The following is a 26850-nucleotide window of genomic DNA, read 5'->3' on the forward strand; positions in this document are numbered from 1 at the left end:
GGGATTGCAGGCATGAGCCACCAGGCCTGGCCTCATTTGATTTTTTAAAGGCAGCAGCGATTGTGGGGGAAGCACAGGCTTCTGGTCAAACCATGTGCCTTGGCTCTGTGGCTTACCAGCCTGTGACCACAGCCAAGTGACTTAACCTCTCTGAGCCAGCGGCGAGTCTGCATCTGTCCAAGGGACCAGCAATAACCCTGTCGCAGATGTGGGTGGCTTGAATCAGGTGAAGGGTGCAGGAGTCCACGCACAGAGTCTGGCAGGAGAGTGAAAAGGAGGAGGAAATGCCCACACAGGGAGAGCCCCCTCCCCGCTTGCCCTGTCCACCCACCCACAGCCAAGCCAGGCCTCATCCAGTCGTGACAGCCCTGAGCATGCTTCCGGGGCAAGAACTGCCTCTGTTTCAGACCTCAGTGCCCAAACAATTCACAAACGCAGCAAACGTGCCACAGCCCAGGAGACAGCTCTCTGCTTCAGAGAAAACACACAGTTCAATTTCCTAAAGATCGAACCCCAGGAGCGTCTCAAGGCTTTCCCGGCGAGAGCAGTTCTCGGAACTCAGGAGGCACCACCCTCATGTGACTGAACAATTAAAGCCCCTAGTATTTTTCATTCTCAGCTAAGATTTTTAAGGATGGCTAAAAAAACTAAAAAAAAAAAAAAAATCTGATTTTGGCAGTGTGGCTTTCAGAAATATATGGTAATCCATTTTTGTCAATCCACAGAAGGCACAGCTCAAATCATTAAAAAGCCATCGTACTTAATCATGCGTGGAGAAGGCCAGTCTCTGCCTCTGAGATCATTTTCAAACGGTTTCAGGGTAACTGTCAAAAACTGACAGGGAAGCAGGGAAGGGATTATGACAGACCATAACCTGAGGAATTTCTCTTTCTGGTTCTCAGAGGGTAAGGGATTTATTTGAGAGGAAATCACCACCCAGACCTTGGCCTTGGTGGTGGTGGGGACAGTGGTGAGGAAGATTCTAGGATGGATCAGGCCTGACCTCTGTCCTTACGGAGGCTGCAGCTGCTGTCTCAGAAAGACAGTAAGCAATTTCCCAGCAAAACAGCAAGTAAATGAATGATTATGAAGCCTTGTGACAGGTGCTAAGAATAGGTGGAAGTTTATGCAGCTGTTAAGGCCTGGCTGTGAGCCACAGGGACCTGGGTTTGGAATTTGACTTTGCCACTCTGCAGCTGTGTGACCTCACACACACTCCTCACAGACCTGGGTTCCTCATCTAGAAAATGGGACGCCTGGCCAGGCACGGTGGCTCACGCCTCTAATCCCAACACTTTGGGAGACCGAGGTGGGCAGATCATGAGGTCAAGAGATCGAGACCATCCTGGCCAACATGGTGACACCCTGTCTCTATTAAAAATATAAAAATTAGCTGGGCGTGGTGGCGGGCGCCTGTAGTCCCAGCTACTCGGGAGGCTGAGGCAGGAGAATCGCTTGAACCCGGGAGGCAGAGGTTGCAGTGAGCCGAGATCACGCCATTGCACTCCAGCCTGGGTGACAGACCTAGATTACATCATTGCACTCTAGCCTGGGTGACAGAGCGAGACACCATCAAAAAAAAAAAAAAAAAAAAAGAAAATGGGATGCTTGCCTTGTAGGCTTGGGAGATCAATGAGTTAATTCCTGGAAAGCTTTTATTGCAGTGCCTGGTACACAGTAAGCTCTCAATAAATGCTGGCCGAGTGGCTAACTCTGCTCAGGAAGCCTCGTGGACCTGTGATGGATCGGGAAGGATGAGCAGGAACCCACAGGGTGGAGAGCAGCAGGGGGGACATTCCAGGCAGCGAGCACAGCATGTGCAAAGGCCCTGAGGTAGGAAGCTGGTCAGGGAGGAGCATGGGTTTGGCGGGAGGGAATAAGGGGAGCAATGTGGCCAGTCAGCTGGAGCCATCCTGGGAAAGACTTCAAATGCAGGCCAAGGGGTTTGGTCTCTATGTTGAGGGCCATGAGGAGCCACAAAGGGGTGTCTCAGGGCTGGGCCATGAGCAAACCATGTACATTAGAAGCTAACGAAGGGGCAAGAGGCTGCCGAGAAGGCTGGAACAGCATTTGGAGATCCGGAACTCTTCTGGGGTCAGAGCCACACAACAGCGAGTCTTCTTCCAGGTCTCAGACCACACTGGGCACTTGTTGACTCCTAGGTGACCAAATTCTCACTAGGGGTCCCCAGCCTTTGTTTGAGGGTAATATCCTCTACTGTGCCAGCAACGATTCTGCTCCTGTTTCCCTTCCTTAGACAGAGCCATTGAAGGGAAACAGCCCCCCAAGCAGGAACTGCGTTTCCCAGCCTTTCTCCATCTAGGTGGAGCCGCAGGACCCAATGGGGTGTGGGCAAAGGCTCCATACACCACGTTGAGGCCTGGCCCATATAAACCATTCATGGATATTCCAAGGCTGAGGCAACCTTGGGGGTTACAACCTGAAGATGATGGCACCTCCATCACCCTGAGTGCCTGAGTCATCAGAGGGAACAGAGCTCTCCCCACCGTCAATATGACTTTACATGAGCAAGAAAGAAATGTCTGTTGTCTCCAACCACTGAAGTCTTTGGGTTTATCTGTCACAGCAGCCAGCATTACCCTAAACAGACCCACCAGGCAGAATGACCTTGGGCACTTCACCTCCCTGAGCCTGTTTCTCTCACACAGATTGTTGTGAGTGCCTAATAAGATGACAAGTGTGAGTGCTTTGCAAGCAGCGAGGAACCACAGAGATCTGTTTGTCACAGGGTTATTGGCTTTGGTCCCTCTGAGAGCCCGAGGTTGCAGAGGGGAGGAGACTCTGGCCAGTCCCTGCTGAGGCAGGGGAGTGCAGCAGCTAAGGCCTGGAGAAGCTCCCAGCAGGGGCTCAAGATCCACCAGCAGGTCCTGGCCTAGACTGGGGACTCTCACTCCAGGCTTTAGTTCAGCCCTTTGAGAGATGCTCCCCAAATAGCTGAGCTGCCCGAAGGGAGGAGTCTGGGGCCTGGCTTCCATCTCCTGGCAGCTGCCCTGGGAAGCAGTCCACCCAGCCTCTCTCTGATAACTTGTTCCAACCTCTCACAACTCATTAACAGGAAACTGCATTCCCTGCCAGGAAGACGCACGCCTGATTTTTCAGACATGGCAGGTAGACTGTGTTATCAAAGCCTTGTCATGTGTCTGCACGGCCCCCACGCTCTCCTGCTCTCTGGTGTCCTCGGCCAGGCTCTGTGCTCAGAGCACGCATTGCCTTTGGATGTGGCTGGGCAATCTGCCAGCTTGTCTGGCCAGGGCCAGGGGCCCAGGATGGATTCCTGTGAGGGTGGCTGAGGCTCAGCCTGTATCCCGCTCCTAGGCATCCCACACTCCCTGCCCAGGACTGGGGCTGAGACCCCGCAGGGGGACAGGGTGGGGAAGGCCTGAGTGACACAGGATGTGAAGAACTGTCTCTGGCCTCAACGACTTTCACACAGAATACCCTGGGCACTCCATGTCCTTTTGCTGTGGGCTTCCTCTGCCATAGCTTCAGGATGGGGGTAGAGAATGCTCACCCCCAGCCTCTGGAGCCTGGAGTCAGGGGCAAGGCCATTTTGTCCTGCACGTATCCCCCACTGTCCCGTTCTCGGACAGGGTGGGTGCAGACACCAACCTCCTCCACCTCCCATGCTGTCTCATTCCTTCACACAGTCGCTCACCGCCTCTCACTGGAGACCCGTGAGGAGTTCTCAAATCACCTGGCAGAGGAAACACCACCAGTGCCCTGGACGACGACAAGGATATGAAGTATCCATTTCCAAAGTCTATCCACAGGCAGGATTTAGTCTGTTTGTTCCTTATCCCCACCCTGAGCGGTGTTGTTAAACCTGGTTCACAGATGAGGAATTGAAATGACTAGTGCCTAAGGTCATCCAGCTAGTCCACTGGGTAGTAATCTGAGCTGGGTCTAGCAGCCTCCATGATCATCATGGTTATGTGTCTAATACAGCCTTCATGCCAACAACTAAACCAAGAATTTTACTTTTTTTTTTTTTTGGAAACAGGGTCTTGCTCCGTCAACCAAGCTGGAATGCAGTGGCGCACTTTCAGCTCACCGCAACCTCCACTTCCCAGGTTCAAGCCATCCTCACACCTCAACCTCTTGAATAGCTAGGAGTACAGACACATGCCACCACAGTTGGCTTTTTTTTTTTTTTTAATAGAGATGAGGTCTCACTGTATTGCCCAGGTTGGTCTCACACTCCTGAACTTAAGTGATCCTCCCACCTTGGTCTCCCACAGTGATGGGATTACAGACGTGAGCCATCATGCCTGGCTGAGAATTTTATACTCTTAATCTTCATAATTATACTGCAGTGTAGGTGGTTATATTATCTCCATTTCTAGATGACAAAACTGAGGCTCAGAGAAGCTAAGAAGCTTGTCCAAAGCTGCACAGCCAATAAGCAGGAACCATGGCCCGAATGCCTAGTGTACTTGTGCTCTCTCCCCACACCAGCGGCCTCACAGGTGAGACGGGGCCCACCTGGGGAAGGCAGATGATGAGGCTTCAAGATCCTACCAAGCAAAAAAGCAGGGTATAAAATGCACACATGCTGGTCACCACACCCCATTACAAAGTGTGTGTACATGGATGACATGGGATGGAATCTGGTAGTCAGTGGCTGTGTGTCTCAGAGGGAGGCAGGGCCTGGCAGCTTCTGTTAGTGCCTGGTCACTCTTGGCTGAATTCTTCCTCGTAAGGATGGCTAAGGGTTAAGGTAAATAGGAACGAGTTGGGCAGAGTTGTGGTGGGTCCACCTTGCCGTGGCCCTGGAGACAGTGGTCGTGGTGGTCCTCCCTCCCTTTCCCTTTCCCCAGGTGCAGGAGCCACCTGGTCAGATAACCTCTCCACCTCACTGCATTCCAGACAAGCTTCTGCCTTAGGCAGAGATCCAAGCAAACCAGAGACTACTGCTCTGAGCACTGATGGCTTTTGAAGAAGTGAAGACTTGCAGGAGAGGGGCTGCAGTCGGAGCAGTGTTAAGAGAGTCCCCCATCACAGAGGCCAAGGCCAAGGAGCTGGTCTGCAATGGCCTGTAAATGGCCCTTTGTGATCCAGCCCCTGCCCAGCTGGGCAGCTCACTCAAATGAAAGCCTCACCTTTCACTTCATACCACAGCCACACTCAGCTCAGCGTGCCGTACCGCTGAGCCTCAGCCCAGGCTGGACCTTCTGCCCTGAGCACCCTCTCATTCTTCGGCTCTACCATGTGCATCTGTTGTTCTCAGGTGCCTTGAACCCAGCCCCCGGCTTTCAGATGGCACAGTCTCCCTCAAATGCCACATGCCTTTGACTTCCATTAAAACAAACACTGGGAAAGAATCCTTAATAATGCCATCTAGAGGGCAAAGTGGGAGGCGAGGAGGCAGGATCCTCAGGCACGGAAAAGTGAGGTGGGATGGCCCAAGGACACACTGCACACTTTATTCTAGGAGGAAGCTAGGATAACCCATGAAGCCCTCAGCAGGCTTGCTCTAGTGGGCCCCCAACAAGCACTCCTGTACTCTCACGCCACCATGCCCTTGCACGTGCTGTGCCGTTTACCTAGAATGCCCTCCTCGCCTGGGAGACTCCAGCTTATTCTTCAAAGCCCAGCTCAATGTAACCTGCTCTGTGAAGTTCCCAGAGGCAGAATCAGTGGCTCCTTCCTCTGTATTCCTGTAGCACTTTGACCACATAATTACGTGTGAATCCCTCCTCTAAGAAGAGAACTCTTTCGAGGCAAGGGACATGGCCGGTGCACCTTTGCATCTCTAGCATCCATCCCAGAGCTGGCCTAGAAATGCCTCTGAATGAATGAATTAATGAGCTTCCTTTTGCTAAGATCCCAAGATACCTATTTTCCCACCTCCTGCTGGGCCTTCCCTCTCCAGTCACAAGAGGAGCAAACTGAGCCTTTTGTCTTCACATCACACTGGTATTGACCAGAGTTGGGTTTTAATGGTGCTTTGACAAAAGGCAGCTCCCACATTCTTTTCCTTGGCTAATTACATTTCCCAATTGAAATGCTTATCTCTGGGCTGGTGTTAAAGACATAATCAGTTTCCAGAATGGATTCAAAGGAGGTGAGAGCAAGAAAATAATTAAGCCAACTTCTGATTGAATCAAATAATTAAGCAGATTTAATCGGTTGCCTGTGATCTACAGCTCCAGCCTGGGCCTGGGGAGTGTACTACTCTATCAGAGAGATCATGTCTGATTGTTTTAGAGATGGGCAGCATTTCTTCCAGTAGCAAGAAAAGGATTGGCTCTTTTAACTGAATGCAAATCAGGGTGGCAGAACCCCAGGTTTCTTGTTTAGGCAAAATATTCTGTGTTTGCAGGAAAATAATCGAGGCTGGGGGGTGCTCTGTTCCTGAGCCACGCCTAGACACTCATGGTAGAGCTTGCACCAATGGTCCCAATTCCTTACCCCTTCCTGCATTCATGTCCTTTGCCACTGAGTAGGATGCCTCTCCCCATCCTCCTCCTCTGGGCTCAGACACATGTGGTTAACTTCAGCCAATGAGAGCAAATGTGACACATGCAGAGGCTTGAAAAAGCACTTGCATGTTTCTGCTTGCTTTCTTGTCCTTTTGCTACCTCCATGGGAATACATCTGAACTAGAGCTGAGATGCAGAGATGCGTGGAACAGAGCTCAGTTGGCCCAGTTGTCCAAGCCAAGGATCTCTTAGATCAGCCGACAGTCAGCTGCCCTGAGGCACAAGGGTGAGCCCAGTCAAGATCTGCAGTCATAGGCTAGGCGTGGTGGCTCATGCCTGTAATCCCAGCAGTTTGGGAGGCCAGGTGGGCGGATCACAAGGTCAGGAGATCAAGAACATCTTGGCCAACATGGTGAAACCCCATCTCTATTAAAAATACAAAAATTAGCCGGGCGTGGTGGCATGCACCTGTAGTCCCAGCTACTCTGGAGGCTGAGGCAGGAGAATCGCTTGAACCCAGGAGGTGGGGGTTGCAGTGAGCCGAGATTGTGCCACTGCACTCCAGCCTGGGCAGCAAGAGCGAAACTCTGTCTCAAAAAAAAAAAAAAAAAAGTAGGTAGTCATTTCGCCTGCCCAGCCTGGATCAGGTGAACTCTGAAGACTCCTGAGTTACCTAAACACTTATTGCTGCATGCCAGTGAGGTCTGTGGTTGCTTGTAACTGATACAGTATCCCGCAGCCCAGGCTGGCCTTTTCTCCAGTCCCAGCCTCTAGAGGGTACCCCTCAATCCTTTAGTTCAAGCACCACTTAGAACGGAGAGTCATACATCCTGCTGTTTGAATGGTAAATCTTTATGCAAAAACCCATCTGATCTTCACAAAGGCTCCTGGGCAAACATCAGGAAATGGATCTTTTGTCCCACTCTACAGATGATACTGTTGAGGCTCAGGGAACCCAACAGAAGAGCCAGAGATCGTGGTTAAAGATTGTGAGTTCAATGAATGCACTGGCCTCTATTTCCACCCAGAAACTCCACTAAGACAACAGTATAATTTTTAAAATAATGCATCAATCCACAAAGATAGAGCAACCAGGGAAGAAGACGATAGTAACAAAGTTTGGCAGCTGGGAAAGAGATGCGGAGTGCTGACTCAGCAAAGCCAAGAAAGCAGAACACTAAGCCATGACAATGCAAGCAAACAGGCACTCAGGTTTGTGCTAGAAAACCCCAAAGGCTCTGGGATTGGTGGCAACACTAGGTATCTCTGGAAGTGAAATAAGAGGAGGGCTTGTTGCAAGTCAGCCTAAAGGCAGTAAGATCCCTAGATTCTCTTCCTACTTCTGCCAAGAAAATGTTCCCTCTCATCCCAGCAGAAAACCAGAGGCAGAGTCTCAGAAAGAAGTATGACAGAGGGCCTCTGGATGCCTGGCTGAGGCACAGGGTGCCATCCTGGGAGCAGAGGCGGTAAGTGAAGATTTTTGGATTGCCCACCTTTGCCCTCTAGCCCACATGGATCTCAGAAGGTCCATTAATTTCCCAGCACAGTGAATGAAAAGAGACCTACACTGAGGTATATTGTCATGAAATACTACACTGAGGTATATATGTCATGAAACATTGAGGACAAAGAGTATGCCCTACAAGCTTCCAGAGAAAAGACAGGTCACAATCAGAAGGCTGTGATCAGGAGTCCATTTGCTAGGCAGGAGAATGAAAACATTTTCTATGCAGAACCAGACTAGCTCTAGAGAACAAACACCTATATCGAGTTCCCATTGGATTTTCCTACTGGGATTATCAGTCAGCAGAGCCCACTCACCACACAGAGCCCCAACCATCTTCTTTTCTGCCCCACATTTAACTTGAAGACACAGCCAAGGAGCCACAAACATTTAAGGGAAACCTAACACGAGAGATGGACAGATACACAAACAGGAAAGGTAACTGGAAGGACACAGAGACTCTGCAGGAAGAAGAAAACTTCAAAAACAAAATATCATCAAAGACTAAAGAAAATGGTGTGTCTGTGAGACAAGAACAGAATGCTCAACAAAAGAACATTCACAAAATAAAATGGAGCTCTTGGAAATAAATACACAGTCTGACAGCAGAAATGCAAACAATAAAAGAGTTGGAAGACAAACTTGAGGAAATTTTCTAGAGTAGAACCAAAAATGAAGAGACAGATAGAAAACAGAAGATAAATTGGAGGACCAGCTCAGGGGTCTAACATACAAAATGTAGGAATTCCAGAAACAGAAAAATTGGTGGAAGGAAATAATCAAAGAATCATTCAAGGTGTCCCAGAACTGAAGGCATGGATTTCTAGACTGAGAAGGTCCATTAATTTCCCAGCACAGTGAATGAAAAGAGACCTACACTGAGGTATATCATCATGAAATTTCAGAACATTGAGGACAAAGAGTAGGCCCTATAAGCTTCCAGGGAAAAGACAGGTCACATGCAAATGACGAGATATCAAAATGGCATCAGGTTTCTCATCCGGAATGTTAGAAATTAGAAGCAATGGATCAGTTTCAAAATTCAGAGGGAAAATGACTTCCATCTTATAATTCTTTATTCAGCCTAATTATCGATTAAGCACGACAGTAGAATTGAGTTTCAGATTTCAAAAATCTCAAATATTTTACCCCTCCCCTATGCACACTTTTCCAGGAAGCTACTGGATGGCGCTGACCAAGAAAGAGACAAAGGAACCAGCAAATAGGGGATGGAAAATGAGAGAGATTCACAGCTCACATCACACTTACAGGGAAAGGCCAAAAGCTTTCCCCCAGGATCAGGAATAAACAAGGATATCCACTTCTACTTAACATTGTAATGGAGGTTCTAAACAGGGCAACTGGACAAGAGAGAGAAATAAAAGGCATCCATATTAGAAACAAGGAAGTAAAACAATGTTTGCAGATGACACATCTTGTATATAAAAAATCCTACGGAATCTACTAAAACACCATTACAACTAATGAATGAGTTCAGCAAGGTTGTAGGATACATCAATTGTAATTTTATATACTAGTAATAAACATTCCAAAATGGAAATTAAGAAGACAATTCCATTTATAACAGCATCAAAAAGGAATAAAATACTTAGGTATAAATTTAACAAAATAATTGCAAAATTTGTACACTCTAAACTATAAAATATTGTTGAAGGAAATTAAAGAAGATCTAAATAAATGGAAAGCATTTCATATTCATGAACTGGAAAACTTAATATTATTAAAATGGCAATATTCCTCAAACTGATCTATAAATTCAGTGTAATCCCTATCAAAATCCCAACTGGCTTTTTCGCAGAAGTTGACAAGCTGATCCCAAAATTAATATGGAAACTGAGATTGCACCTGTAATCCAGGCACTCTGGGGGGCTAAGAACGAAGGATTCCTTGAGGCTAGGAGTTTGAGACCAGCTTGGGCAGCACAGCAAGACCCTTGTAAAAAAAATCCATATGAAAATAAATACAACGGACCTAAAATAGGCAAAACAACCTTGAAAAAGAACAAAGGTGGAGTACTCACATTTCGTGTTTTAAAAACTACAAATTTACAATAATCAAGACAGTGTGATATTGGCATAAAAATAGACATAGATCAATGAAATTGAGAGTCCAGAAATAATACCTGATATTATGCTCAACTAAGTTTTGACAAGGATGCTAAGACAACTCAATCGGAAAAGAACAGTCTTTTCAAAAAATTATGCTGGAACAATTGGATATCCACATGCAAAAGAATGAAGCTGGAGTCCTACCTCACACCACAACCCCAAATAAACTCAAAATGAGTCACGGCCTAAAAGTAACAGCTAAAACTATAACACTTCTAGAAGAAAACACAGGAATTATGTTCATGACCTTGGGTAAGGCAATGGATTCTTAGACGTCAAAAGTACAAGTAACAAAAGAAAAAAATCGATACACTGGACTACATCAAACTAAAAACTTTGGTGCTGAAAGCTATTCCATCAAGAAAGAGAAAAGATAACCCACAGAATGGAAGAGAATACTTGCAAATCATATGTCCCATAGAGAACTGGTATCCAGAACGAATGAAGAACTTCTACAGCTCAACAATAAACTACCCAATTAAAATATGGGCAGCTGGTGCGGTGGTTCACACCTGTAATCTCAGCACTTTGGGAGGCCGAGGTGGGCGGATCACCAGAGGTCAGAAGTTCAAGACCAGCCTGGCCAACATGGTGAAACCCCATCTCTACTAAAAATACAAAAATTAGCCGGGCATGGCGGTGCGTGCCTGTAATCCTGGCTACTTGGAGGCTGAGGCAGGAGAATCACTTGAACTTGGGAGGTGGAGGTTGCAGTGAGCCGAGATTGCACCACTGCACTCCAGCCTGGGCAACAGAGTGAGACTTTGTCTTGAAAAAAATTAAGAAAAAAAAAAAGGATTTGAATATATATTTGAATATACATTTCTCTAAAGACAACACACAAAGGATGAAAAAGCACATGAAAAGATGTTTAACATCATTAGACATTAGGGCAATGCAAATCAAAACCACTGCGAGGCCGGGCACTGTGGCTCACGCCTGTAATCCCAGCACTTTGGGAGGCTGAGGCAGGCGGATCACCTGAGTTCAGGAGTTTGAGACCAGCCTGGCCAACATGGCGAAGCCCCCTCTCTACTAAAAACACAAAAATAAGCCAGGCATGGTGGCGTGTACCTGTAGTCCCAGCTACTCGGGAGGCTGAGGCAGAAGAATCACTTGAACCCAGGAGGCGGAGGTTGCAGAGAGCCAAGATCGAGCTACTGCAGTCCGGCCTGGGCGACAAGAGCAAAACTCTGTCTCAATAATAATAATAATAATAATAAGCACTGGAAAGATATAGAGAAAATGGAACCCTCATATATTACTGATAGGAATGTAAAATGGTACAGCCTCTTCAGAAAACAATTTGGCAGTTCTTCAGAAAATTCAATGTAGAGGTCCCAAGAGAAATAAAAACATATGTTCATAGAAAAGTCTGTACACAATGTTCATAGCAGCATTATTCATAGTAGCCAAAAAGTGGAAACAACCCAAATGTCCATCAGCTGATAAATGAATAAATAAGATGTGGTAGATTTATAATGAATTATTCATCAATGTAAAGAAATGAAATACTGATGCATGCTACAACGTGGATGAACCTTAAAAAACTTATGCTCAGTGAAAGAAGTCAGATACAAAAGACCACAGGTTGTTGCTTCCATTTTTATGAAACATCCAAAAAAGGCAAATATATAGAGACCGAGGGAGGATTACTGGCTGCCTGGGGATGGCAGTGGAAATGGGAAGCGACTGTGATGGGCACAAAGTTTCTTTTTAGGTGATGGAAACATTCCGATGATGTTTATACAACGCTGTAAATATACTGAAACCCACTGAATAGTACATTACAACTGGGGACCTTTTATGGTAATATAAATTATGTGTCAACAAAACTATTTAAAAACAAAATGAATAAGAGAGAGGTAAAAATATCCCAGGGACAGCAGCTGTGCAGCAGGCAGAGGGTCAACTGTCCAGAACAGGACAGGTCAGAAGCCTCCAGGAGAGACGTCTTCAAGAGGATGAAACTGACGTACCACCTAATGCGCTGGGACACACTTTGAGGAGGTTTACACAGGTAGGGGAGACCAGGGAGTTAAGAAGTGATAAACATGTGGTAAACTAAGCATCAAACAAAGAGGACGATTATTAACTCTGCAGAAAACAAACAGTTACGTAGGAAAGGGAAGGAAATCATACTATGTAAGAATCAGCCATGAAGAGTGTGTACATAGCCATAGGAGGTTATACCCCGAACAACCAATATTTTGATGTAACTATAATGGAAAGAATGGGGGAATGGCTATGTGCGTGTGTGTGTCTGTGTGTAAATAAAGCTATAGTGTGATATCAACACACATCTACTAGAACAGCCTTAAAAAGAAAAAGACTGATTTTACCAAGTGTTGGTGAAGAAATGGAACAACTAGAACTCTCACACACTGCTGGTATAATGGAAAATGGGGCCGAGCACGGTGGCTCATGCCTGTAATCCCAGTACTTTGGGAGGCCAAGGTGGGCTGATCACCTGAGGTTGGGAGTTCAAGACCAGCCTGACCAACATGGAGAAACCCCATCTCTACTAAAAATACAAAATTAGCCGGGGTGGTAGCGCATGCCTGTAATCCCAGCTACTCGGGAGGAGAATCGCTTGAACCCAGGAGGCGGAGGTTGCAGTGAGCCGAGATCGCGCCATTGCACTCCAGCCTGGACAACAAGAGAGAAACTCCATCTCAAAAAAAAAAAAAAAAAAGAATGGAAAATGGTACATCCGCTTTGAAAAAGACAATTTGGCAAATTCTCTGTTTTTGAAACAGGGTCTCACTCTGTTGCCTAGGTTGGACCGCAGTAGTATGATCACAGATCACGGCAGCCTCGACCTCCCTGGGCTCAGGTAATCCTCCTGCCTCAGCTTACTGAGTAGCTGGGGCTACAGGCATGCACCACCATGCCCAGCTATATATATATAATTTTTTCTTTTTTTTGTAAAGACAGGGTTTTGCCATGTTGCCCAAGCTGCTCTTGAACTGCTGGGCTCAAGTGATCCACCCACCTCAGCCTCCCAAAGTGCTGGGATTACAGGTGTGAGCCACTGCACCTAACCAGCAAATTCTTACAAAGTTAATAAATTTAACATATGACCCAACAATTCCACTTTTGGGTATATACCTAAGAAAAATGAACACATATATCCACATGAAAACTGCTTGTGAATGTTCAAAGCAGCATTATTTTTAATAGCCTCAAACTGGAAACAAATCAATTGCCAAATGGAAAAAATAAACCGTAGCATATCCATACGATGGAATACTACTCAGCAATACACAGGAGCAACTATGGACAGACAAAACACCACGGAGGGACCCCAAAAACATGATGAGTGAAGGAACCAGACACAAGAATACACACTGTGTGATTCTAAGGAACTCTAGAAGGCTCAGGCTAATTTAGAGTGACAGCAGATTGGTGATTGCCTAGGCCAGAAGCTGAGGAAGGATGAATGGCAAAGGGGCCTGAGGAAACTTTCAGATATAAAAATGTTCAGTACCTTGATTTTAGTGGTGTTGAAATACATTTTATTGCATTAAATTAAACTTTAATACAGTGGATTTGAAAATTTAGAAAGGGTAAAGAACTATTGATTCCAATTGGTATTAAAACCCAGGAGGCTCCATAAAGGAAGGCAGTCTGTAAGCCTGGTCTTTAAAACTGAATTTGAGGGCCGGGCACAGTGGCTTATGCCTGTTTGGGAGGCCAAGGTGGGCGGATTGCTGAAGCTTAGGAATTCGAGAACAGCCTGGACAACATGGCAAAATCCTGTGTCTACTAAAAATACAAAAACAATTAGCCAGGTTGTGCCTGTGGTCCCAGCTGCTCAGAAGGCTGAGGTGGGAGGATGGCTTAAGCCTGGGAGGCGGAGGCTGCAGTGAGCCGAGATCATGCCACTGTACTCCAACCTGGGTGACAGAGTGAGACCCCATCTCAAAAAGAACAAAACTGAATTTGAGAGACACACGGAAGAAAGAGCAGGGACCTGTCAGGCAGATCTGAGTATGACCAAGTCTGCTAGTTGCCCCTAATATCCATTCTCCTTCAATTTCCATAGAAACAGAAGCAACAATTTTAGCTGAGCACATGGCCGTGAGAATAAAAACTACATCTCCCAGTCTCCCTTGCAGCTACATGTAGGCATATGACTCAGTTCTGGCCAATGGGATTCAGCTGAAGTGCTGCATGTGACTTTTGGAAAATATGTTTAAAGGGAAGTGACATTCTCTATTCTTCCTCTTTTTCCCTTCCTGCTGGCTGGAATGTGGACACGATGACTAGAGCCACAGCAGCCATTTTGGACCGTAAGGTGGAAGCCAGTACTGAGGGTAAACAGTGGAACCTAAGTCCTTGATGATGGTGGGGTCGCTACTCCAGTCCTAGACTAACTACCTGGACCTGTAAATGAAAAAGAAATAAACTATTTGGTTAAGGCTTGCTATTTTGGGTTTCCTGAGTTCCAGCAGAATCCAATCCTAACAGATAAAATGAACAGCAGCAGAGAAAGATGTGAAGTGCTAGCATCCTTAGTGCCTCAGGCTCTCCTGAAACCACCATCGTTCTGCTCTATACTGCTCAAGGGAGAGGCCCTGGCTTTCCTCATCTTTCTGTTTCCAGGGCTTGGCACGTAGCAGGTGCTCAGTAAAGCAGGTGCACGTAGCAGATGTCAGTAAAGACATCTAGTCAGCTGAAGGACCATGGCATGGTTCAAGCCCTGGCACAAGACCAGCTAGATGCTCTCTGAGGGCAGAGCCTGGACCTTTCTGTTCACCACAGTAACTTTCACACCTAGGTCCACAAGGTCTGTTGTGAATGCTTAGGTATTTGTTGAGAGGAGTGAAAGGCTGATGTGGCAGAAATCTAGGGTTTCACAGCCCAGCATCCACTTATACTTTCTCTAGTTGATGGGTCCCTGAATCACCTTCTACACCTCCCCTCCTTCCCAACTCCTAGTCCATGTTCTGCTTGAGGTAGAACTGCCTTGACCCCAGCAATGGGGATGATCATGTGACCTAGGCTTTGGTCAGTCCAGCCCTTTCATCCCTCTGGACATGAGGATGAGTTAGGGATAGGCAGAGCCATGGGCCCAATTAAAGCTCACCAGCACTAATTTTGGGCTTAAACTGAAACAGAGTGGCACTAGCTCTTCTGCACCAGACACAGGTTGGGCAGGCTAAAGTTGTACCAGCTTGTTCACATCAAGGAAGAACAACCTGAGAATGAAGACAGTGAAAACAGGCCACAGGGAAGAGAAATAAACAGAGTGTCCGTCTTCATTTGAGATTTGGATCGAGCTGTGCCTGAAGTCTAATCCTAGTGACTTTCAATCAAGTGATCTAGTAAATTGAACTTAAATGGGCTTGAGTTTTTTTGCATCTTGCAACCCGGAGAGTGCAAACTAACATAGTTGACCTTGAGGGTCAATGTCATCCTTAAAATATGTCATTTTAGGTGTAGTGCTAGCACTTAATACAGGTGGGAGCCAGGGTACCACCAGCTTGTGGCATTAACTCCACTTCCTTTAGAGTGTAGCTGACTCTGAGAGCTCGAACAAAGCTTCATTGATTCTACCTGGTATGTGACATTATAAACCAATCCCACATTATCAGCATTGCAAAAATTCCCCTATAAAAACACAGGAGTCTAAAATGTTAATCTGAGAATTAGTGGACATTTATCTTCTTTTGGATCGGTATAATTTCCTCCCATTTTTTTTATCTGCTTTCTGAGCCACCTCATTTATCTAAGCTTTCAAAAGCTCATGCAAAACACATAACGCACTTCAGCTACAAAAATCAATGCTTGAGGATGCATTTTTACCAGGGTTGGTGCAGAAATTCTTCTACTGCTTTTCAGAGGCCTTACTGCAAACATTTTTATTCATGAATAAGAGCCAGAATAGTTTTACTTATAAACAAAGCTTTTCCCTAATTATCAAATCAAGGAGGCAATGTCACTTAGAAATATATTCTTTTTTATTTTTGAAGGGATAAAAATTTGTATTAGTTTGTGCTTCAAACCCCTCTCCTCCCCTAACCATCCAAGACAATTGACTGACTTTAATTAAAGACCATTTACCCTGGGAATGGATTGCTTGCTGCAATTTGTACCGAAGAGACACATTTGCAGACAAATGAATCGCAGTCCTCAGATTTCGCCCATATGACAAAAGAAGTGATTATGTTCCCTCATCACTTCCTCACTCTGAAGAACTCTATTAAGAGAATAATTTGAACTCTCTGCTACGCTGCATTTTAAAGTGTGATCTATTTCAACGCCACCAACATTTTTTTCCCCTTTTAAAAATGAGTGGTATTTAAGGAAAAATGCCAGCTGGTGTGTCTATTTGAGGAGGGGCTACAGGAAACACGAAGGTTGATTTAACTCCCTCTGAAGCTCCAGTCACTTGCAAGTGCATGAGGAACCTGGAGCCTTGGTTTCCAGCAGCAAAGAGCAGATACTGGGCCCAACGAAGTCCGAACTCTGGTGCTGTGTTAAACTGAGCCCAAAGAATGCCTTCTCCATGGCCCTCTGATCACCTGTGCAGGCTGCATTATAATGATTTATGTGTCTGTGTACCCTACAGTCTGAACAGAGGCCGGTGATGAGGCAGATCCATGGGCCTCTTTTCAGACCTCATACGAATCAGGAAGGCTTAGGGCCCAACAGTCCTATATAAACTCCATGTCTCGGGTTAGACAGCAGCATCCAAACACCTCTAGCAAAATAGTTCCAGCCTCCAGAGAGCTGCTTTCAAGAGCCAGTGCCTAGATTGTGCACTGTCGTGTCCTGCTTAACTGTTTCACCCACTAGACTGGACCCTAATAAACTCTGTTTCTAGAAAGTAGGTCTCTGCCTGCTGCTGTGAAGACTCAAAACCTGCGTATGAATTTTGCTTTGCCATTTGGTATGCTTATGCTGGGCAAATCACTGAGCTTACCTGGGTCTGTTTCCTCAGCTGTAAAGTGGGTATGGCACCATCTCACTTGATCGTGATGAGGGTGCAATGTGGTAACACAAAAGCACCCAACACATCCCTCCGTCTCTTTGCTCCCCACCCCTGCCTCATTATGAGAGGACATGACATATAGTAGAAAGAGCACTGGACTGAGAGGCAGGCAGGAGGCCTGTGTGACCCCAGGCAAGTTATTTACCTCATCTGTAATGACCTCAGTTTCCCCACCTGTAATGGGAAAATGGGAAGACTAGTTCCTAACTCTGACCAGCCTCAAAGGGGTAAGGTTAGAAGGATTACGCAAGGAGATTCATATCAAAGTATTTCTAAAATATAAAACATTGGACAACTGCATAGATGATCTTAGTATCTGAGGCAGTGGGGAGTTTAATCCCAAGTCAATATCAAAAGGCCACTGGCTTGGAAAGTATCTGAGAAAGTCCCTGGTAAATTTCATTCCACTCCAGCTGGGGTCTTGGCACTTGCATTTTCCCGAGCCCAGCCCCAGGGGCCGTGGGAATCCACAGATCTGCAGGGATGAGACACAGCCGATGTCCACCGCCATGCACGAGCCTAAGACCTACTAGTCTGAAAGTCACCCCAGGGCACTAAGCCGGGGAGGGTTGAAGGGGGTGGAAGATCATCAGGGAGAGAGTAGGTTTTCCTATTCGAGAAGTGAAAGGCGATTTGAATGGCTGTCCTCCATGCCTTGGATTGTAGGTGGCATTTACTGCTCAAGGAGAAGGAACTCAAGACAGGTAAGCAGTTTCACAGAGACCTCTAAACATGCTAGAACCATCAGGATAGCTCACCTTTCTGCCACCTTTACAAACCCTCCCAACAGGCCAAGGCCCCTTCTCCCAGGAAGCTGCCCCAGATTACCAGCATGAGCCTATGTGCTCACTCACTTCCTCTGCTAGGCTGGGGCTGCTGTGGAAAGCTCCATAAGTGGCCCATCTCCTCTCCAGACCCTCCCTGAGAGCAGCCCACCCAGGGGCTTCCCCAGGGGCTTTACAGCAAGTGAAATCAACAAGGTGCCTAATGGGCACGTCAATATGTGCAAACCACCCAAAAATGTCTTCTATAACTGGAGGTTAGACATGGGGAGCCAGACAAAAGAGCTCCCCTGCCAAGACGCTGGCCAAGCATAGCAGAATGCTGGTTTGATCCAGTACTGTTACTTTCCACAGGATTCATTCATTGCTTCTGCAGACATTTATTTAGCAACTACTATATGCCAACATTGAGGGCCTGGAGCTGCTGTTGTTATGACTGCAAAATAAGTAGGTGGCTCTGCTGGACTTTCCTAAACTCACCCAGCTTAGCTGGTCTTGTCGCCTCCTCTGTGGTCTGCATCAGGACGAGCAGGGTCTGGGCACAGGGATGGACTCCCTGAGTCCATTTAAACAAACATTCCTGAAAGCTGTTTACACATCTGTTCTTAAGGACCAAATTTTTAAATTTCCCAATTCTGTCTCATGATCTGAATGAAAGGAATCTTTTAGTAAAATACAGAAAGTATCCTTTTTCACACACAGGACAGCACAGCTTGCAAAGACTGATCACTTCCTCCCACCAAGACAAGCAGTGGCCCGGGCTGCGCACGCACAGGGGGAGGAGGCGGGGCCCGGGGCAGGCTTGCAGCACTCAGGGGAGGGGCGGGGCCGCAGGGAGCAGGGCCTGGCACATAGTGGTGCTCAATACATGCAGAATGAGTGCTTCAATAAAAATACGTCCTTTAGTTCTGTCCATTTGATCAAACGGAGCTGAGCTCAGCATCAACAGGGACCAGGTATCTGGTCCATTTATCTCAAACCCAGGAAAGGCATGTCCAGCTTTGGCCTAAGGAGATGAGAATTCGACTTCTTTCTCCCACACTGACCCATCCATGAGCGATTTGACTTTAGAGATGTCTGAGTGGGAAAGAGTCTGGTGTGATAGAAGGCAAAAATGTTCCTGGTTTCCTACTTCTCCCTGTAGCCCTGACTTTGGCCATGAGACTTAGCAGTTGTTCCCATCAAGAAATGGAGTCTCTCTCTTCACTCCTTGTGTCCAGGCTGGCCTACTAACTTACTCTGACCAACAGGATGCAGAGGAAGTGACTGTGTGCCAGTTCTGAGCCTAGGTCTTAAGAGACTGCATGTTTCTGTCTGTTCTTTTGGACCCTATCTCTGCCATGAGAGAAGTCCAGGTCCACATGGAACAGACCTGAGTCATCTAACCAAAGCCATCCTAGACCAATCCTAGCCTAGCCAAGACCCACAGACTCAAGAAATAATAAATGGTCTTTGTTTAAGCCATTAAGTTTCAGGGTGGTTTGTTACACAGTAACCGCTAGTTGATGCAATGAGTTCAGCATTCCAAACAAGTGGGGACCCCGAGGCCCACAGAGGGGAGAGACCTTCCCTAAGACCACAGCTGCCAATGCAAGAGTCCAAGTAAGAAACCACTCACCCAGGGTCCCATCAACTATACCCAACCTTGACCTTTCTTTAAGAATCCATTGTTTTCATCTTTACTAAATCACCAGCCTTCAGTTTCTGAACAAAGGGCAGCAGCAGGTACTTGCAGGTCATTGAGCAGCTCTGAAAAGGGAAAGTCTATCTCACTATTTCCTATCCTGCTACCTCTGAGGTTCTAGAATCATGCTTCCAGAAAGCCACTGTGTCCCCACAATTTACAACCAAGTGTTTGCATGAAAGTCAAACCATTGTAAAAAATTACAGAAATCAATAGGATTTTTAATATTAATAGTAATCTACAAAAGGTACTTAGAATAGCACTTGGCACACAGTACATGTTCAATAAATGTTAGCAACTATTATTATTAAGTTCTGTTCTGACACAGCTTTCTTAAACCTTTGGTGCCTGTTACCATTTGTCAGCCAGCAGGCAAAACGAATGAATAACAATAAGCACAGTGAACATTTACCGAATGCCTGGGCAGGCCAGGCGTTTACATATGACATTGCAGTTCATCTTCACAACACTTGTTTGAGGTACCAACACCATCTTACAGATGTGGAAACAGAGGCTAAGTGAGATTAATTTACCCAAGGTCAATAAATCTAGGAAGTGGCAGAGCAGGATTCCCACCCCAGCTGTCCGACCCATGCCAGTGGAAGAACAGCAATGATTACTCACCTCTGTTTTCTCCAGTGCTTAGCAGAGTATGGATTGAACAAAAATGCAGAATGAGTACATAAATAAACTTCCAGGGGCTCAACAAGAATATAGTGTTTCCGGCTGGGGGCAGCGGCTCATGCCTGTAATCCCAGCACTCTGGGAGGCCAAAGCAGGCCGATCGCCTGGGGTCAGGAGCTCGAGACCAGCCTGGCCAACACAGTGAAACCCCATCTCTACTAAAAATACAAAAAATTAGCTGGGCGTGGTTGCCAGCACCTGTAATCCCAGCTACTCGGGAGGCTGAGGCAGGAGAATCGCTTGAACCCGGGAGGCAGAGGTTGCGGTGAGCCGAGATTGTGCCACTGCACTCCAGTCTGGGCGACAAGAATGAGACTCCATCTCAAAAAAATAAAATAAATAAATATAGATAGATAGACAGATAGATAAGATGATAGATAGTGTTTCCTTCTGCTAGAAAGGCTAACGTTACGAAGACTGACAGTATCAGGCATTGGTGAGGATGTAGAGCAACTGGAATCTTCATGCACTCCTCCACCCCTGCCACCCCAGGCCCTCGCAACTTAAAGGACATTTACTGTAACCAAGAGGGCGGGGAGGCAATGCAGCCACATCTGATTAACACAACTGAATAGGGCTCACAGAGCCCTGGGTAAGAGCATGGGCTTTGGAGCTGGAGAGTTAGGGTGGACAAGAAATATCTGTGTGCCTGCCTCCCAGAACACTGGTTTGATTCAGTACTGTTACTTTTGACAGGACTTATTCATTGCTTCTGCAGACATTTATTGAGTACCTACTACATGCCAGCATTGAGGGCCTGGAGCTGCTGTTTTTATGACTGCAAAATAAGTATGTGGCCCTGCTGGACTTTCCTAAACTCATCTAGCTTAGCTGGTCTTACTGCCTCCTCCGTGTTCTGCATCAGGTCTCTGAGTGTCCCTTCTTCTTGAGCAGGAAATGCCACCTACAATCCAAGGCATGGAGGACAGCCGTCCATACCGCCTTTCACTTCTCAAATAGGAAACCTACTCTCTCCCTGATGATCTTCCACCCCCTTCAACCCTCCCCGGCTTAGTGCCCTGGGGTGACTTTCAGCCTAGTAGGTCTTAGGCTCGTGCATGGCGGTGGACATCGGCTGTGTCTCATCCCTGCAGATCTGTAGATTCCCATGGCCCCTGGGGCTGGGCTCAGGAAAATGCAAGTGCCAAGACCCCAGCTGGAGTGGAATGAAATTTACCAGGGACGTTCTCAGATACTTTTCAAGCCAGTGGCTTTTTTTTTTTTTTTTTTGACAGCATTTCGCTCTTGTTGCCCAGGCTGGAGTGCAATGGTGCAATCTCGGCTCACTGCAACCTCCACCTCCCAGGTTCAAGTGATTCTCCTGCCTCAGTCTCCCAAGTAGCTGGGATTACAGGAGCACAGCAACTGCCCAACTAATTTTTATATTTTCAGTAGAGGCAGGATTTCTCCATGTTGCCCAGGCTGGTCTCAAACTCCTGACCTCAGGCGATCCGCCTGCCTCAGCCTCCCAAAGTGCTGGGATTACAAGCATGAGCCACTGTGCCTGGCTGCAACTCCATCTTGAATAGGGACTGCGTAAAATGAAGCTGAGAACTACTGGGCTGCATTCCCAGGAGGTTAGGCATTCTTAGTCACAGGATGAGATCGGTGGGGGGGCAGCACAAGATACAGGTCACAAAGACCTTGCTGATAAAACAGGCTATGGTAAAGAAGCTGGCCAAAGCCCACAAAAACCAAGATGGCGATGAAAGTGACCTCCCATTGTCCTCATTGCTCATTAGGCACTAATTATAATACATTAGCATGCTAAAAGACACGCCCACCAGCGCCAAGACTATTTATAAATGCCATGGCAATGTCAGGAAGTTACCCTATATGGTCTAAAAAAGGGAGGAACCCTCAGTTCAGGGAATTGTCAACCTCTTCCCTGGAAAACTCATGAATAATCCATCCCTTGTTTAGCATATGGTCAAGAAATAACTGTAAGTATATTCAGTCAAGCAGCCCATGCTGCTGTTCTACCTATGGAGTAGCCATTCTTTATTCCTTTACTTTCTCAATAAACTTGCTTTCACTTTATGGACTCGCCCCAAATTCTTTCCTGTGTAAGGTCCAATGAACCCTCTCTTGGGATCTGGATTGGGACCCCTTTCTGGGAACAAAATGAGCAAACAGCTGCTCTCCTACAGCCAGTTCATGACTCCTGACACGGTCCATCGTGTGGGTCCATCCCAGCCTCCCCCAGATAGGAACAGGAGCCACAATCCTTGCCCCAGGCAGTTCCTCATAGAGTGACTAAACAGAGGCTACAGGCCCTTCCTTTCTACTCCCAATATTTGTTTCCCACGCCTGCATTTTAACTGTTTGCAGCTGTCTTCCATGTGACATTACAAGCAATGTAAATGCAGATCCAGGTCGGGTTTATCTCTGAAATCTTCAAGGCCTAATCCACTACTTGGATTTCTGTAGCAGTTCAACAGTGGCTCACTGAATGAACAAATGAATGAATGAATGGTAAGTCCTGTCCAGTGGCTGGTTCACTATACCAGGGACCCTGATGATAAGGAGGAAGAGGGGAAGTTGTTCAAGGTTACAGCAAAGCTCAGAGCAGAAGAACAGAAGCTGACCTTCCCAACCTCAAGGCCTGCAGTAGCTTTTCCCAGTTGGTCTGCACCCTTTAAAAGCCCTCAAATGCATTTTCTCCTCCAGATCAAATTACTTCAGAGGCAAACCAATTCTCTTGTTAAGTAAAAAGAATGTGAAAAGATTATGTATTGATTGCCTTCCTCCCTGGGTTTTACAGATAAAGCCCCCCTACCTGGGCTCTGCACAGAGCACTGATGGGCCAAGTGGCAGCTTGACGGGAAGTCCAGGGGCCAGCACTTTGAATGGTCTGATTTTCGTGCTTTGGAAATCTCTGCCTCGTGCTGATGGCTTTATACGTTGGCATTTCCGCTCCCTGGGTTTTAAAGAATAAGAAATCTGTGGCTGATCACATATTCAGCAACCAAGTGTACTTATTTGAAGACCCAAATTGCAGAAATAACTCATGTGATTAGTTGAATGAATATGAGTCTGGATCATCAAGCTCAATCTATGGATAAATCGGGAAGAGATAACTGGGCCAAGCGGAGGGCAAGCCCTCCCCATGCTGTCTCTTCTGCTGGGCCAAGACATTCCCTGCAAGGCAACTAAGGTGGGAATCCTATAGCCCCTGCTGCCTGGAGATGGTATGCCCTATTCTGCCTGTGTACTGGAACCAGCCACACCCTGTTCCCCATGGCAGAGGCAGCTGGAACTCTGATTATCCCCAAAGGACAGAGCCACTGACAAAGAACCAGGCCTAGTAGGGTCATGAGAGGAGGGCTCTGCTCTTACCTCTGGGCCACAAGCCTGTCTTAGTGCTTGCAGGTGAGTAGTCTGTGCAAAACAGGTGGCCCGCTTCAGGGCCCTGGCCTTAGATTTGCCCAGTCTAGGGGCATTCTCACCAAGTAAATCACCCACAGCCCCCGTCTAGCATTGTATCTCACTCAGCATTCTTCTTTTCCCAGAACACTCTCTGCTGAGGACTCAGACTCCCAGGCTGCCCTGCGCATGTCCAACTCTCCCTAGAATGGCCCGCGAGTATTCCCCCCAGCCAGAGTCCAGTCTCTGTAAAGAACCTGGTCTAGGGAGAGCACAGACTCTCCCAGCACAACTTGGCTCAGCCCCAACCAACACGCCCACAACTCCCCTCAGGCAGGTCTCCAGTGGCCACATGTTCCCATCTCTGGATGGTTCCCTAGAAGGTACCTCCCAGGGACTGAGAATCCAGGAAGGGGTGCTAGATGCATATCTGGGTCATGTGGGACAATGCTTTGTGATCCTTCAGGCATGGCACAAACACTGCCGATTATTCTTTCCCTGTTCCTGTTATGCAAGTGTGGGTGTAAGAGGACTCCAGGAGACCACAAGGTAAAGAGCTGGAGGAGAGGAAGCCAGGGATAGGCATCCTTATACCATGCAGCAAGGCTAAACAGATCTAACCTTTTGCATCAGAAGCTTCTGGGGTCAGACAGCTTGGGTTCCAATACTGGCTCTGCAGTTTGCCAGCTGTGTGACCCCAAACAAGGTACCCAACCTTTCCGTGATTCAGTTTCCTTATCTGTAAAATGTGGATATTTCTGTATAGAATCATGTGTAAGATTCAATAGATTATTTATTTATTTATTTATTTATTTATTTATCTGACATACAGCTTTGCTCTGTCACCAAGGCTGGAATGCAGTGATGTAATCATAGCTTACTGCAGCCTCCAACTCCTGGGCTCAAGTGATCCTCCCACCTCAGCCAAGTCTTGAATACCTAGGACTACTGGCATGTGCCACCACACCCATCTAATTTTTAAATTTCTTGTAGAGACAGGGCCTCCCTATGTCGTAGACTTTCAAGGTCTCCCGGCCTCAAATGATCCTCCTGCCTTGGCCTCCAAAAGTGTTGGTATTACAGGCGTGAGCCACCATGCCTGACTGATAATATATTTAAAGCCCTTAGCAGAGTGGCACATGGTAAATGCTTGAAAATGTTAGCTAGTCCTATTCTAAAAACTTATCCTAAGACAACACTAAGACAAATGTGTAAAGATTAGTGAACCAAATTAAGACATTCATCTCACCAGTGCTTAGATTGGCCCAAAATCAGAAATAACCTAAATGTCCAGTAAATGCAATATAATAGACTATATAACAACAGTCCATCCGTGTGATAGAATACTGGACAGCCATCGACTATGACACTTCAGGTGTTTACCATCTGACAGCTTCAGAAGATCCCAAAATACTGAAAAGTGAAACTGCGGTCACAAGACAGCATTTATCAAATGATTCTGTGTATGCAGAAATACATATCTTCTCTTTCCTTTCTTCCTTTTTTTCAAAATACAGATTTATATCTGTTCATCTGTATGGGAACACATCTGCAGGGATACACAGTAGTGGAACTTCAGAAATTTTCCTTCTGGTTCTTGTTTGTAATTTCTAATTTCACTACAATGGGCATGTATTAAATTGATCATTTAAAAAAAAAGAAAAAATGGATCGAGTAATTTTAAGGGTAGAAAAGGATTTTCATACTCAGATACTTCCAACATAAATAAAGGGATTTGTTCAAACTTTATCACTCTCCAACTGAGAAGAGGCATGAAGACTGCAGCCTTAACAAGAGGGAGAATCCCATGCATTTTAAGGCTTTGCATTGGAGGAGAGGAGCTTAAAAATGCAGGTGTCTCCAGCTATCCTCCTGCATCCTTCTCCATGGCTCCATCCCACAGAAACCAACTGGAAAATCGGCAGCAAACCAGATAGGAAACATGCCTTCCTCTCAGATAATGCTAAATCAGAGTATCTAGATGACAACAGATTTCTCTTTTTTCTGGCGAAGAGACCCTGCCTGCTGAGATGAGAAAATTTGGGGGCACAAATCAGCTCTCTGGAAGGAGAGACATTTTAACAGGATCAGCCAGAGGTCAGGGAAAACTGCAAAGTCTAAGCATTCTTGGTGTCATAACTTTGTCAGCTGTGTTTAAATTGACAAGATGCTTACCCAGCACCTCTACACATGTGCCAAAGGGAAGTGGTTAAACGTGTAAGCCATAATAGCCATCAGGGATTCTCTAGCACGCACGTGCTGAGTGGCCAAAGCCACGCTGCCAAGTGATGCCCAGATGTCGCTACTGCTTCCCTCTCATCTCCACATTGGGAGCCATGTGGTCCTGCTGTCCGGGATTGGGTCTAAGGATAGGATATGGCTTGGTTCTGTTGGCCGCCCATTCCCAGCATCTGTACTGCAGGCCCCAGGCTGGCTTGGGGGCAGCTCAGGGGCAGCTCCTGCCTTCAGGAAGCCATTTCTACTGCAGAGCTGTTCTCCAAAGACATAAACACAATTCCAACTTACCTCACAAAGGCAGCAGCAGGACTGGGGGCAGGAAGGAAGATAAAGGGGCTGGATGGCTAGAGAGAGGCTGTTCTCAGCCTCGGGAGAGATTAAAGGAGTGAGCCTGAAACACTGCGGGACTGCTTTCCTGGCTGGTTGCTATTGATCAGGGAGACAAGCAGAGACAGGAGCCGGAATGAAGGGACAGGCGGCCAGGTGCATGTGGCAGGGGTGTCTGTGGGCAGGCTGGATGATGGGATGGGCTTGGGCAACCAGGAACTGGGCAGATGGATCCCATCAGTGCCCAGGGAGGTGGGCCCTTTGTGACCCGAAAGCTCCTTGGAGGTTTGTCCTACCCAAAGCATCCAAAAGCTTCTGGGTGGCCATGAAGGAAAGTGGGGCTGACATCCATCCACACCTCAGCCCCTTTCAACCACATTTCAGAAGCAGTGCGGAGAATCTCCTGTGACACCTTGAAGGTAGGATTAGCCCCCAGGTATCACATGGCCAGAGGACACCTCATTTTCACAGTTGTTCTGCTCCCATCTGCAGATCCCACTTTCTTTTTTTTTTTTAGATAGAGTTTCGCTCCTGTTGCCCAGGCTGGAGTGCAATGGTGTGATCTTGGCTCACTGCAACCTCCACCTCCCAAGTTCAAGCAATTCTCTTGCCTTAGCCTCCCGAGTAGCTGGGATTACAGGCATGCGCCACCATGCCTGGCTAATTTTGTATTTTTAGTAGAGATGCGGTTTC

At 46.7% G+C, this 26850-nt stretch overlaps 1 protein-coding gene across 4 annotated transcripts in view; it reads right to left on the minus strand.

Moving 5' to 3' along the window:
* MAN1C1 (mannosidase alpha class 1C member 1) overlaps window positions 1–26850 on the minus strand; it is a 169547-nt gene that overhangs the window by 55296 nt on the left and 87401 nt on the right. The window contains exon 1 of one of the 4 annotated variants that reach the window (XM_054499803.2): window positions 23006–23024. The exons of the other annotated variants lie outside the window; for them this stretch is intronic. The gene's annotated coding sequence lies outside the window, so the exon portion shown is untranslated. Of the gene's footprint in view, window positions 1–23005; window positions 23025–26850 lie in introns of those variants that run through there. 4 annotated transcript variants of the gene reach the window in all.

This window comes from Pongo pygmaeus, chromosome 1, assembly GCF_028885625.2.
Source record: "Pongo pygmaeus isolate AG05252 chromosome 1, NHGRI_mPonPyg2-v2.0_pri, whole genome shotgun sequence".
Lineage (NCBI taxonomy): Eukaryota > Metazoa > Chordata > Mammalia > Primates > Hominidae > Pongo > Pongo pygmaeus.